Source organism: Diceros bicornis, chromosome X (assembly GCF_020826845.1).
Source record: "Diceros bicornis minor isolate mBicDic1 chromosome X, mDicBic1.mat.cur, whole genome shotgun sequence".
Taxonomy (NCBI): domain Eukaryota; kingdom Metazoa; phylum Chordata; class Mammalia; order Perissodactyla; family Rhinocerotidae; genus Diceros; species Diceros bicornis.
Genome location: NC_080781.1, coordinates 77,652,993 through 77,669,027, shown reverse-complemented (window position 1 = coordinate 77,669,027; position 16,035 = coordinate 77,652,993).

Here is a 16,035-nt window from a genome sequence, read left to right as displayed (position 1 = left end):
CCTGAGTCTCTCCATAGGGTTAAGTATCTTCATGACATGAGAACTAGCTTCCTCCAGAATGAGTGATCCAAAAGAAAGAGCAAGGAGGAAGCTACAATACTGTTTAGGTCTCAATCTTGGATGTCACATGTTGTCACTTCAATGAAATTCTATTCACTTAGAAATGAGTCACTAAGTAAAGCCCATACTCAAGATAAAGGGAAGTAGGTGGTAGCTTTGAAAGGAAGAATATCAAAGATTTTACATACATATTTTAAAATCAACACATCTCTCTTTTTTCATTGTCTATTAGCCCCTTCTGGTCTCATTTTCTTTTCTAACCAGGCTAGATCTTGTGGTACATCTCTTCAACCACTTTGTTGTCAATAAACTTACCTACCTAACCTCACTAGAACAGTTTCATTTTACCCCCCACCCAAACTTCCATACTGGATCAATCTGCATGACCTTAGTCAGCTCATCCTCCTCTTCTCCATGGTAGCTGTGATGGTTAATTTTATGCATCAACTTGACTGGGCTAAAGGATGCCCAGGTAGCTGGTAAAACATTTCTGAGTATGTCTATGAGGGTGTTCCTGGAAGAGATTAGCAATTGACTCAGTAGCCTGAGTAAAGAAGATCACCTTCACCAATACTGGTGGGTATCATCCAATCCACTGAGGGCCTGAACAGAACAAAAAATCGGGAAAGGGCAAATTTGCTCTCTGCTTGAGTTGGGACATCCATCTTCTCCTGCCCACAGACATCGGTGCTCCTGGTTCTTGGGCCTTGGGACTCAGACTAGGACTTACATCATTGGCTCCCTTGGTACTCAACCCTTCGGGTTTGGACTCGAACTATATCACCAGCTTCCTTTGCCCCCAGCTTTCAGATGGCAGATCATGGGACTTTTCAGGCTCCATAATTGTGCGAGTCAATCTCTTATAATAAATCTCTTTCTATATACCTGTGTGTTTCCTATTGGTTCTGTTTCTCTGGAAAACCTTGGCTAATACAGTGGCTATTTTAAACCTTTTCCTATGAACTCAAATTGGTTGCTGTTGCATTCTCTTTTGGGGGCTTCTCCTTTTCCCATTCACTCTCTTGATTAGGTTCAGGTATAAGCAACAGAAAATCCTATATATCAGTAATGATGTATTATTTATTTCCTTCTCATGTAAATGTTGTTAGCCTAGGCTAATATAGTGGCTGAGTAATTTACAGGAACCCAGGCCCATTCTATCCTGTTGTTCAAGCATCTTTAACATGAACTTCCTCTTCCTGGTTCAAAACAGCTTCTCCAGTTCCAGCCATTACTCCTGCATTCCAATCAGCAGGAAGGAGAAAAGGGGAACAAGAAGAGTATACTCCCTCACATTGAGGACACTTCTCAGAAGTACAAGATACACTACTGCTTATTTTTCTTTGGTCACAGTGTAAACAAAGTGATCATTTGATCATATTTATTCATCTTCCTGAAACACTTCAAATGCCGTCCATTGTTATTAAGATAAAGTCCAAGTTCCTTAACAAGAATATATATAAATATATAAATATATATATATATATATATATTTGAATGAATATATGAATGAATGATTATACAAGTCTGAAGTGCAAAGACAGGTATAGATTTGGGAGTCAACTCCATATAATTAGTAATTAAAGTCATGGGAATGGTGAAATTATCCAGAGTGTATAAAGTGAAAAGGGTAAAGGGCTGTTGAAGAGTCTCTAGTATCCATTCTCCCCTTCTTTTGTAATAATAGAACTCACGATTTTTTATTGGTGTCATAATAGTTTATAACATTGTGAAATTTCAGTTGTACCTTATTATTTGTCAGTCACAATATATATGTGTCCCTTTAACCCTTAGGTGCACCTCCCAGCCCCCTTCCCCTCTGGTAACCACTAATATGTTCTCTTTGTCGATGTATATTTTTATCTTCCACATATGAGTAAAATCATATGGTGTTTGTCTTTCTCTGTCTGGCTTATCTCACTTAACATAATACCCTCAAGTTCCAGCCATGTTGTGGCAAAGGGGACAATTCTGTCTTTTTTATGGCTGAGTAGTATTCCATTGTGTATATATACCACATCTTCTTTACCCATTCATCAGTCGATGGGCACTTGGGTTGCTTCCAAGTCTTGGCTATTGTCAATAACGCTGCAATGAACATAGGGATGCATAAATTTCTTTGAATTGTTGATTTCAAGTTCTTTGGATAAATACCCAGTAGTGGAATAGCTGGGTCATATGGTATTTCCATTTTTAATTTTTTGAGAAATTGCTGTACTGTTTTCCATAGTGGCTGCAACAGTCTGCATTCCCACCAGCAGTGTATGAACGTTCTCTTTTCTCCACATCCTCTCCAACATTTGTTGTTTTTCGTCCTGGTAATTATAGCCATTCTAACAGATGTAACATGATATCTCATTGTAGTTTTGATTTGCATTTCCCTAATAATTAGTGATGTTGAAGATCTTTTCATGTGCCTGTTGGCCATCTGTATATTTTCTCTGGAAAAATGTCTGTTCATATGCTTTGCCCATTTTTTTGATCAGGTTGTTCATTTTTTTTGTTGTTCACTTATATGAGTTCTTTATATATTTTGGAGATTAACCCCTGTCTCATATATGATTTGCAAATATCTTCTCTCAATTGGTGGGTTGTCTTTTCATTTTGTTCATGGTTTCCTTTGCCTTTCAGAAGCTCTTTGGTCTGATGAAGTCCCATTTGTTTATTTTTTCTTTCGTTTTCCTTGCCTGAGGAGACATGGTATTCAAAAAGATCCTTCTAAGACCAATGTCAAAGAGTGTAGTGCCTATATTTTCTTCTAGGAGTTTTATGGTTTTATGTCTTACCTTGAAGTCTTTACTCCATTTTGAGTTAATTTTTGTGTTTGGCAAAAGATTATGTTCTACTTTCATTTTTTTGCATGTGGCTGTCCAGTTTTCCCAACACCATTTATTGAAGAGACTTTCCTTTCTCCATTGTATGTTCCTGGCTCCTTTGTTGAAGATTAGCTGTCCATAGACGTGTGGTTGTATTTCTGGGCTATCAATTCTGTTCCATTCATCTGTGTGTCTGTCTGTTTTTGTACCAGTACCATGCTGTTTTGAATACTATAGCTTTGCAGTATATTTTGAAGTCAGGGATTGTGATGCCTCCAGCTTTGTTCTTTTTTCTCAGGATTGCTTTAGCTATTTGGGGTCTTTTGTTGCCCCATATGAATTTTAGGATTCTTTGTTCTACTTCCGTGAAGAATGTCATTGGGATTATGATTGGGATTTCATTGAATCTGTAGGTTGCTTTAGGTAGTATGGACATTTTAACTACGCTTATTCTTCCAATCCATTTGTATGGAATATCTTTCTGTTTCTTTATGTCATCATCGATTTCTTTCAATAATGTCTTATAGATTTCACCTTACAGGTCTTTCACCTCCCTGGTTAAATTTATTCCTAGATATTTTATTTTATTCTTTTTGTTGAGATTGTAAGTGGGATTGTATTCTTGAAGAACTCACTTTTTTTTTGATGAGGAAGATTAGCCCTGAGCTAACATCTGTTGCCAATCATTCTCTTTTTGCTGATGAAGATTGGCCCTAGGCCAACATCCATGCCCATCCTCCTGTACTTTATATGTGGGATGCCTGCCACAGCACGGCTTGATAAGCATTGCATAGGTCTGCACCCTGGATCTGAACCCATGAACCCGGGCCACTGAAGTGGAGCACCCGAACTTAACCACTACATCACCAGGCCAGCCCCAGATCTCACAATTTTTATCTGGCTATATGGCTGCTCAGAATACAGACTTAATTTCCTTGCCTCTGGGAGAACTGGGAGATAAGATAGCTGTCATCATAGAGTAAATAATTTAATAATTTAATGGGATGAAGAATTCTTAGATGGTTAGGTAGGATTGTGTATCAATTAACAGTTTACTGTGTAACATACTAAACCCAAAACTTAGTGACTTAAAACAACAACCATTTTATTTGCTCATGATTCTATACATCCGCAATTTGGGCTGAGTTCAGCTGGGCAGTTTTTCTGGTGGTCTCTCCTGGAGTCACCAGTGTGGTTGAAGTTGTTTGGTAGCTTGGCTGGAGCTGAATGATCTAAGGTGGCCTCGCTCTTATCTCTGAAGGTTGGTGCTGGCATCTCTTTCCACATGTTCTCTCATTCTTAAAGATGCTAGCCCAAGCCTTCACATGGAGGTCTCAGGGATCCAAGAAGGTGAGAGTGTAAGCCACAAGGCCTCATGAGGCCTAGGCTTGGATATCATGCACTTTTGTATCCTCACAGTCTATTCATCAAACAAGTCATGAGACCAGATCAGAGTCAAGAGATGAAGGAATAGACTCTGTCTCTTGATAAGAATAGAAAAGTCAGATTGCAAAGGGATGTGTATATAGAGATGAGAATTCATGGCCAGGAAAGAGTCTACCACCAATGGCTACTTCTGATGGCATTGAGTAATTTAATATGAGAGGAAAAATATGTGCAACTTCCTAAATTTACACCAAGCCATATAACAAATCTCATGGACTTTTGATGGCCATACTGAAAAAAAGCCACCTTTATTTCTCGTGGCCAAAAAAGCTGAGATTCTTTAAAATCAAACTCAGAAGTTGATTCTTTGGGTTGCTAAAATTATTTCAGTTGAATTTATACCTCACCTTGCTAGGTCATTTATGCAAAAATTTAGAGCTTTGAGAAGGAAAGAATGATAGCCCTATATTTGAATGGGGCTATCTGGGAGAATCTGGAAGGCTAAGAGTATTCAAAATATCTACACCCCTCCCTCTGAACTACTCTTCATTCTTCATACCAGTTTCTGTGTTGGTCAGCATTCTTTGATTACAAGCAACAAAACCCAGCTCTGGATAATATAAGCAAAAATGGAACTTATTAGAGACAAATAATAGGATCAAAAGAAAAGCTAAATAACCAGATCTTTAAAAAGACAGGAAGCAAGATACAACAAGAACTTAGATAGGAAGAACTAGTCGATGATCGATTATGGGCCCCACTGACTGAAAGCATGTGTTCCGACAATTTTTTTTGAGTGTTTTTTTACCATTTGAGGTTTTTTTTTTTTTAATTTTTTGTTTATTGCAGTAACATTGGTTTATAACATTGTATAAATTTCAGGTGTACATCATTATACTTCTATTTCTGCATAGATTACATCATGTTCACCACCCAAATACTAATTACAACCCATCACCACACACATGTGCCAAATTATCCCTTTCGCCCTCCTCCCTCCCCACTTCCCCTCTGGTAACCACCAATCCAATCTCTGTCTCTATGTATTTGTTTGTTGTTGTTATTATCTACTACTTAATGAAGGAATTCATATGGTATTTGACCTTCTCCCTTTGACTTATTTCACTTTGCATAATACCCTCAATGTCCATCCATGTTGTCACAAATGGCTGGATTTCATCGTTTCTTATGGCTGAGTAGTATTCCATTGTGTATATATACCACATCTTCTTTATCCATTCGTCCCTTGATGGGCACTTAGGTTGCTTCCAAGTCTTGGCTATTGTGAATAATGCTGCAATGAACACAGGAGTGCATGTATCTTTATGCATGAGTGTTTTCAAGTTCTTTGGATAAATACCCAGCAGTGGAATAGCTGGATCATATGGTAGTTCTATCCTTGATTTTTTGAGGAATCTCCATACCGTTTTCCATAGTGGCTGCACCAGTTTGCACTCCCACCAGCAGTGTATGAGAGTTCCCTTCTCTCCACATCCTCTCCAACATATGTTGTTTCCTGTCTTGTTAATTATAGCCATTCTGTCGGGCGTGAGGTGATATCTCATTGTAGTTTTGATTTGCATTTCCCTGATAGTTAATGATTTTGAACATCTTTTCATGTGTCTGTTGGCCATCTGTATATCTTCTTTGGAGAAATGTCTGTTCAGGTCTTTTGCTCATTTTTTAATTGGGTTGGTAGTTTTTTTGTTGTTGAGATGCATGAGTTCTTTATATATTTTGGAGATTAAGCCCTTATCAGATGTATGGTTTGCAAATATCTTCTCCTAAGTGTTAGGTTGTGTTTTCGTTTTGTTGATGGTTTCCTTTGCTGTGCAGAAGCTTTTTAGTTTGATGTAGTCCCATTTGTTTATTTTTTCTATTGTTTCTCTTGCCCGGTCAGACATGGTGCTTGAAAAGATGTTGCTGAGACCGATGTCGAAGAGCGTACTGCCTGTGTTTTCTTCTAGGAGTTTCGTAGTTTCAGGTCTTACATTCAAGTCTTTAATCCATTTGGAGTTAATTTTTGTGTATGGTGTAAGGTAAGGGTCTACTTTCATTTTTTTGCATGTGGCTATCCAGTTTTCCCAACAAGATTTGTTGAAGAGACTTTCTTTTCTCCATTGTATGTTCTTGACTCCTTTGTCAAAGATTAGCTGTCCATAGATGTGTGGGTTTATTTCTGGGCTTTCGAATCTATTCCATGGATCTGTGTGACTGTTTTTGTGCCAGTCCCATGCTGTTTTGGTTACTATAGCTTTGTAGTATATTTTGAAATCAGGGAGCGTGATACCTCCAGCTTTGTTCTTTTTTCTCAGGATTCCTTTAGCTATTCGGGGTCTTTTGTTGTTCCATATAAATTTTAGGATTCTTTGTTCTATTTCTGTGAGAAATGTTGTCGGAAATTTCATAGGGATTGCATTAAATCTATAGATGGCTTTAGGAAGTATGGACATCTTAACTATGTTAATTCTTCCAATCCAAGAGCACGGAATATCTTTCCATTTCTTTGTGTCTTCTTCAATTTCTTTCAGCAATGTTTTATAGTTTTCGGTGTACAGATATTTCACCTCTTTGGTTAAGTTTATTCCTAGGTATTTTATTCTTTTTGTTGCAGTTGTAAATGGGGTGGTATTCTTAATTTCTCTTTCTGCTACTTCGTTGTTAGTGTACATAAAAGCAACTGATTTTTGTATGTTGATTTTGTATCCTGCAACTTTACCATATTCGTTTATTACTTCTAAAAGTTTTCTGGTGGATTCTTTAGGGTTTTCTATATATAAAATTATGTCATCTGCAAATAGTGACAGTTTCACTTCTTCCTTTCCAATTTGGATCCCTTTTATTTCTTTCTCTTGCCTCATTGCTCTGGCTAGGACTTCCAGTACTATGTTAAATAGGAGTGGTGACAGTGGGCATCCTTGTCTGGTTCCTGTTCTTAGAGGGATATCTTTCAGTTTTTCACCATTGAGGATGATATTAGCTGTGGATTTCTCATATATGGTCTTTATTATGTTGAGGTACTTTCCTTCTATACCCATTTTATTCAGAGTTTTTATCATAAATGGATGCTGTATCTTGTCAAATGCTTTCTCTGCATCTATTGAGATGGTCATGTGACTTTTATTCTTCATTTTATTAATGTGGTGTATCACATTGATTTTTTTTTTCATTGTTTTAATTTGCATTTCTTTTTTTTTAAATTTTTTGTTTATTGCAGTAACATTGGTTTATAACATTGTAAAAATTTCAGGTGTACATCATTGTACTTCTATTTCTGCATAGATTACATCATGTTCACCACCAAAATACTAATTACAACCCATCACCACACACATGTACCGAATTATCCCTTTCACCCTCCTCCCTCCCCCCTTCCCCTCTGGTAACCACCAATCCAATCTCTGTCCCTATGTGTTTGTTTATTGTTGTTATTATCTACTACTTAATGAAGGAAATCATACGGTATTTGACCTTCTCCCTCTGACTTGTTTCACTTTGCATTATACCCTCAAAGTCCATCCACTTTGTCACAAATGGCTGGATTTCATCGTTTCTTATGGCTGAGTAGTGTTCCATTGTGTATATATACCAAATAGAACAAAGAATCCTAAAATTTATATGGAACAACAAAAGACCCCGAATAGCTAAAGGAATCCTGAGAAAAAAGAACAAAGCTGGAGGTATCACACTCCCTGATTTCAAAATATACTACAAATCTATAGTAACCAAAACAGCATGGGACTGGCACAAAAACAGACACACAGATCAATGGAATAGAATCAAAAGCCCTGAAATAAACCCACACATCTATGGACAGCTAATCTTTGACAAAAGAGCCAAGAACATACAATGGGGAAAAGAAAGTCTCTTCAACAAGTGGTGTTGGGAAAACTGGATAGACACATGCAAAAAAAATGAAAGTAGACCCTTACCTTACACCATACACAAAAATTAACTCCAAATGGATTAAAGACTTGAATGTAAGACCTGAAACTACGAAACTCCTAGAAGAAAACACAGGCAGTACGCTCTTCGACATCGGTCTCAGCAACATCTTTTCAAGCACCATGTCTGACCGGGCAAGAGAAACAATAGAAAAAATAAACAAATGGGACTACATCAAACTAAAAAGCTTCTGCACAGCAAAGGAAACCATCAACAAAATGAAAAGACAACCTAACAATTGGGAGAAGATATTTGCAAACCATACATCTGATAAGGGCTTAATCTCCAAAATATATAAAGAACTCATGCATCTCAACAACAAAAAAACTACCAACCCAATTAAAAAATGAGCAAAAGACCTGAACAGACATTTCTCCAAAGAAGATATACAGATGGCCAACAGACACATGAAAAGATGTTCAAAATCACTAACTATCAGGGAAATGCAAATCAAAACTACAATGAGATATCACCTCACGCCAGTCAGAATGGCTATAATTAACAAGACAGGAAACAACATGTGTTGGAGAGGATGTGGAGAGAAGGGAACTCTCATACACTGCTGGTGGGAGTGCAAACTGGTGCAGCCACAATCACATTGATTGATTCGCGAATGTTAAACGATCCCTGCATTCCTGGAATAAATCCCACTTGATCATGGTGTATAAACTTTTTAACGTATTGTTGTATGCGATTTGCTAGTATTTTGTTGAGGATTTTTGCATCGATGTTCATCAGTGATATTGGCCTGTAATTTTCTTTTTTTGTGATGTCCTTATCTGGTTTTGGTATCAGGGTAATGTCGGCTTCATAGAATGAGTTAGGGAGCTTCCCCCCTCCTCAATTGTTTGGAAGAGTATGAGAAGGATAGGTATTAAGTCTTCTTTGAATGTTTGGTAGAATTCACCAGGGAAGCCATTTGGTCCTGGACTTTTATTTTGGGGGAGGTTTTTGATTACTGTTTCGATCTCCTTACTGGTGATTTGTCTATTCAAATTCTCTACTTCTTCTTGATCCAGTTTTGGAAGGTTGTATGATTCTAAGAATTTATCCATTTCTTCCAGATTGTCGAATTGGTTGGCATATAGCTTTTCATAGTATTCTCTTATAATCTTTTGTATTTCTGAGATGTCTGTTGTAATTTCTCCTCTTTCATTTCTGATTTTACTTATTTGTGCCTTCTCTCTTTTTTTCTTGGTGAGTCTAGCTAAAGGTTTGTCAATTTTTTTGATCTTTTCAAAGAACCAGCTATTGGTTTTATTAATTTTTTCTATTGTTATTTTGGTCTCTATTTCATTTATTTCTGCTCTGATTTTTATTATTTCCCTTCTTCTACTGATTTTGGGCTTTGTTTGTTCTTCTTTTTCCAGTTCCTTTAGGTGCATTGTTAGATTGTTTATTTGAGATTTTTCTTGTTTGTTGAGATAGGCCTGTATTGCTATAAACTTCCCTCTTAGAACCGCTTTTGCTGTATCCCATAAATTCTGGCATGTTGTATTTTCATTTTCATTTGTCTCCAGGTATTTTTTGATTTCTTCGTTGACCCAGTCATTGTTCAGTTGCATTTTGTTTATTCTCCACGTATTTGTGGCTTTTCTGATTTTCTTCCTATAGTTGATTTCTAGTTTCATACTGTTGTGGTCAGAAAAGATGCTTGGTATTATTTCAATCTTCTTAAATTTATGGAGACTTGTTTTGTGGCCTAATATGTGATGAATCCTGGAGAATGTTCCATGTGCATTTGAAAAGAACGTGTATTCTTCAGTTTTTGGATGGAATCCTCTGTGTATATCTGCTTTGTCCATCTGTTCTAGTGTATCATTTAAGGCCAATGTTTCCTTATTGATCTTCTGTTTGGATGATCTATCCGTTGGTGTAAGTGTAGTGTTAAAGTCCTCTACTATTATTGTGTTACTGTCTATTTCTGTTTTTATGTCTGTTAATAATTGCTTTATATATTTAGGTGCATCTACATTGGGTGCGTAGATATTTACAAGTGTTATATCCTTTTGTTGGATTGTTCCCTTGATCATTATGTAATGCCCTTCTTTGTCTCATTTTACAGTTTTTGTTTTTAAATCTATTTTGTCTGATATGAGTACTGCTACCCCAGCTTTCTTTTCATTGCCATTTGCGTGGAGTAACTTTTTCCTTCCCTTCACTTTCAGTTTGTGAGTGTCTTTAGGTCTGAAGTGTGTCTCTTGTAGGCAGCATATATATGGGTCTTGTTTTTTATCCAATGAGCCACCCTATGCCTTTTAATTGGAGCATTTAGTCCATTGACGTTTAAAGTAGCTATTGATAAGTATGTACTTACTGCCATTTTTTAACTTTTTTTTTCTCAGTGTTTTAGTAGTCCTTCTCTGTTCCTTTCTTCTTCTATACAGAACTGATGGTCTATTTAGTTTGACCTCTGTCTGAAAGCTCTACTTTTTAACTCCCCTCCTCCCTCCTTTTACGTTTTTGATATCATATCTAACCTCTTTTTTGTGCATTTGTATCCATTACCCTCTTACCATGGAAGTAGATAATTTTTCCTATTTGTGGTCTTCTCTTTTCCCCTTCAATCAGTCCCTTTAACATTTCTTGTAGCACTGGTTTCTTGGTGACAAATTCCTTTAATTTTTGCTTGTCTGGGAAACTTTTGATCTCTCCTTCCATTTTGAATGAAAAGCTTTCTGGGTAGAGTATTCTTGGCTGTAAGTTTTTTCCTTTTAGCACTTTAAATATATCATTCCATTCTCTTCTAGCCTGTAAGGTTTCTGCTGAGAAGTCAGCTGATAGCCTTATGGGGTTTCCTTTGTATGTAATGTGACTTTCTCTTGCGGCTTTTAGGATTCTCTCTTTATCTTTAATTCTGGACATTTTGATTATGATGTGTCTTGGTGTGTGCCTCTTTGGGTTTATCTTGTTTGGGGCTCTCTGTGCTTCCTGTACCTGGATGTCTGTTTCCTTCCTTAGGTTAGGGAAGTTTTCATCTATTATTTCTTGAAATAGATTCTCTGCCCCTTTGTCTCGCTCTTCTCCTTCTTGGACACCGATAACACGGATGTTAGTGTGCTTGATGTTGTCCCAGAGGTCCCTTAGACTGTCCTCACTCTTTTTAATTCTTTTCTCTTTTACCTGTTCAGCTTCAGTAATTTCTTGTAGTCTTTCATCCAGCTCACAGATCTGTTCTTCTGTATCCTCTACTCTGCTTTTGAATCCACCTAGTGAATTTTTCATTTCCAGTATCGTATTCTTCATTTCTGATTGGTTCTTTTTTATATCTTCCATTTCTTTGTTGACATTCTCACTGAGTTCATCTATTCTTCTCTCCAGATCAGTGAGCATCCTTAACACTCTTTGTTTGAACTCTCTGTCAGGTTGGTTGCTCATTTCTGTTTCACTAAGTTCCTTTTCTGGGGTTTTGTCCTGTTCCCTTACTTGGAATGTATTCCTTTGTCTCCTCATTTTGCTTCTTTCCCTGTGCTTGTGTCTACGTATTAGGTAGGTCAGCTATGTCTCCTGCTCTTGGATAGGTGACCTTATGTAAGTGATGGCTTAGAAGGCCTGCAGTGTGCTTCCCTCAGTTCTCAATGTTTCAGGGGTGACCCCTATGTGGGCTACGTGTGTCCTTCTCTTGTGGCCTGTTTGCCCTCCCTGTAGGCGCCCAGGGGGGCCGAGTTATGCTCCTGGCCAGCTGTTGTAATACTCAGCTGCTTGTAGTTGTTGTGGGCCCTTCAGTCTCTTTATCAGGTGTGGGGAGCCCCAGCACAGTTGGCTGCAAGTTCTAATACCACATTTGTGTTGCAGTATTTCTTTTAAGTGAGTAGGCCCCCAGTGTGGCAGGTTGTTATGCTCAGGGCCTTACAATTGATATAAGCCTCCAGCCTTTAGGTCTCTTATCAGCTCTTTGAGGATTGCAGCTGGGTGGGGCTGGCCTCAGGCACGGGAGCACCCAATTGTTTCAGGCTTTGGAAGGTGGGGCAAACCCCCTATGTGGGTCTTTGAGAAGCACAAGTCTTCTGCAGCTGACAAGCCCTGCTGCCCACAGGTCCACACACACAGTCAACACAGTCCTGCCCCATGTGCACACCCCAACCTCCTCAAGCGGACCAAGTATCTCCACAGCGTTAGCCCCACACACTCCACCACTGTCCCACACTCTGCACCTGCTCCTTGTGCACGCCCTACCCCACTAAAGTCGGCTCAGTTGCCAGGCTGCAGAGAATCCAGTCACCAATCTATGCAGGCCCACAAGTTGCCTGAGGGCTTGTTGTTGGGTGGGGCCAGTCTCTAGGGTGGGCTGCCTGCCCTGGCTGAGCTGCATTAAATCGGTGCTCTGGTGGGTAGGGCAGACCCTGGGCTAGCAGGCCCCAGGGAGAACTCCAATGGCGTCTGTGTCAGCACGCCCACACCAGGCCACAACAGTGGCTGCTGCCAATGTCCCAGTCCCTGGAGAGGTCTCACCTCTCACCGAGATGCACTCAGGGCCTATCAGGTGAGTCTCTTTTCACCAAAGCACTGTGCACCTTTCTTTCTGGTGATTTTAGGTTGCTTTCTGAAATGGGTGAGTTTGCGTGTGGGCCCTTTAAGAGCCGGTTTTAATTTCTTTGTGAACCAGCTTTTCTGGGGTTACTCCGCAATGCTTTAGTAGCAGTCAAAGTCAGATATTCTGCCACTCGCCTCGATTGTGCTGGGTCCACAAAATGCCCACAGCAGGGGCGCTCCCGGCTCAGGGCCCCACTCCTTCAGGGAGACTTTGTACCTGTGGGCTGCTCCTGGGCGGCAATGAGGTGCTGCGGCTTGTGAAGGCGGTGTTTTTCCTCTCCAGAAGGGAGTTTCTGCCTCTTCCACCTCAGTTAGGATTGTCTGTTGTTGCAGGAGTTCCTCTTATCCTGTTTTCAGTTCTGTCTCAGGGGTAATTTTTCCACAAGTAGTTGTAAATTGGCTGTGTCCACTGGAGGAGGTGAGTTCAGAGTCTGCCTACGCTGCCATCTTGACCTGTGGCTGGTTACTTAATCAAATAAGTATATTAAGTATAATTAAAGCCAGGTTTCTCACTGTCAGAGAAAGACATTACAAATGTGGAAAGGGAAAAAATTAGAATGAACACTGTGTTCATTCTAATGGTTTCGGATTGGAATTGGAAGTATTAGTCTGAGCTGATGGTTTTCAATATATGATGTCGATAGATATAGAAATAAATATAGATGTAAATATGTTTGCATCTGTAAATATCTATCTATCTATCTATCTATCATCTATCTATCTATCTATCCATCTATCTATCATCCATTCCCTAGCTCTGTGTACTAAGGCAGCCACACCCTTATAGTAATGAGTTCACTCAACACCTAGCTCTTGACCTCTAAATACCACATCTCCAAAAATAATGAGGTTTCATTGGGGAAGTGGCTGATTCCAAGGCTGGGGCATAAAAAATACTAGATGATCCTGGAACATCTTGAGCCAGAGAGTCAGGAAGTGCAAAAGAATGATGGGACATGTTGAAAGGATAAGAAGTCAGCTCTTAAGGGGATCTTACTGACTAAATGAAGAACATTTTGTGTATAAAAATAAATAATAATAATAATGTATTATAAATAATTGATTAAAATCAGAAACTGTGTACTTACAGATATAAATAAATAAGTGAAAAAATTAAAAGTTTGATGAGGAACAGAATACTTAAATGAGACAAATCGAATTTGTGTGTCATTTGATAGGATGCAATAAATACACAACATCTTGTGATATTCCTGCCAAAGATGCATAGCCTGAATCTAATTATGAGGAAAAATCAGATAAACCCACATTCAAAGACATTTTAAAAAATTCTCTTGTAATCTCCAACAGTCAAGATCTTGAAACTCAAGGAAGGACTAAGAGAGTGATCCAGGTTGAAGGAGACTAAAGAATCATGGCATGTAAATGCAACATGTGATTCTAAACTGGATCCTCTGCCATAAAGGACATTATTGGGACATTGGAAGGAACTTGAATAGGGTCCAGTAACTCCCTGATTTTGATGGTTGTATTATGGTTACATAGGCGAGTGTCCTTGTTTGTAGGAAATATACACTAAATTATTTGAGGGTGGTGGTGCATCAGGTCAGCAACTTATTCTTAAATGGTCTAGAAATGAAAATGTTCTCTACTGTACTTACACTATTTTTCTAAGTATGCGATTGTTTCAAAGTAAAAATAAAAGTACAGATTCCTGTGCCCCATCCCCAGATTCTTATTTAGTATCAGGGTCTGGCCTTAGAATTTGTCTTTTAAACTACTGCTCCAAGAGATTTTGATGCACATCACGTCTGAGAGTCACTGCAATTGATAAAACGGTCTTACCAACAAGTTAGACAGTAGCAATGTGACGATTTCTTTGTTATGGTTGTGTTAAGTTGTGATTGCATGCCATACCTAGGATTTTGCTTTATTTTAGAGAGAGAATATTCTTCCAGAATTGTTGTGGTAACAGATGCCACTCAATATTTGTCCAAAGCTATTTTATGTTATAATAACACAGTAAGGACCTAAGCAGACCTTTTTGTCTGTGTGAATATTAACAGCTAGTATTAAGAGTTATTTCTTATAAGAAATGGAGCAAAGGTGATTACCAGTTACTACCAGAGTGACCTTTCATGATCATTGTAATCATTCACTGTTTCTCCAACTACATTGTAAGCTCTAAGAGTGTATGAATGGGTTTGTTTTTCCTCACCATTATATCCCCTAGTGCCTGTTACAGTATGTGCTCAACTGTATGTTTAATAAAATGAGTGAATGCTATGGCTCTCTCCTCTCAAGTTTTCTGCAGTAATTCTCTCCCTCTTAATGAAACATTGATATCAGGATATTGATGTTCATCCATTCCTTGGTAGGATTAAGCTTATCCTATATAAAATGTTCAATTTTTTAAATCATAAAGATAACCAAAACCATCAGATTAAAATTGGGACTTAGGTAAGAACAATAGCTATTTTAGTTTGGCCTTGTTCATCAACATGATGTAGTTGGAATAAACTCTAACATGTATAATATATATTAGCATATATACACATATATTTTAACATATATATATTCATGAAACATATAAACATTTACTCAACATCTGTCTAATGGAAAGGGGTAAATAGTGCACTTCCGGAGTCATGTTAACCATAGTGGGACCTCTGAAGTGCTTGAAGGCCCCAAAAAGAGGAAGTCAACTCATCTGCACCCAGGGCTCACAGACAGGATTATTTCAAGTTTGGTGAACTGGGAAGAGAAGCCTTTAGCAAAGTTATAGCTGGAGACCCATGCATGACAGAATCCTGGGATGTGGTGGAAGTTTGTGTTTCTCGGATATCCCGAGGTTGTTTAATAGGTTTTGTTTATGTACAACTAGGTTGAACAATCAAGTCCTCAAGATTTAAAGTAGTGCCAACAAGCTTGCTTGACAATTTTTAAATGACTGGACTGTTTTTTGGGGGATATGGCTTAAGTTTTCAAGCACTCAAATAGTTAATATTATTATTTGCCTTACATTAAAGATATCTGAATTAGGGATGTTTGTAACCCTAAGCAAAGTGTTGCTAAAAGAAATTAAAAAAAAACAATATTTGAATGCAGATGACACCATTTATTGAAATCTAAATTTACAAATGAAGTTTGTAAAGCAAAAGACAAATTTAGCTTCAAGAAGAAATATGTTTCTTTCACTATTGTGCCAAATACATATTTTTTCAGCAAATTGATGTGTTAGAAAACATTTTATAACATTTTGGCAGTGCACCTTACACATCATTGTAACGTTTTGGAAAATATATGTCTAATGAGGACAACACAGTGATATTTACCA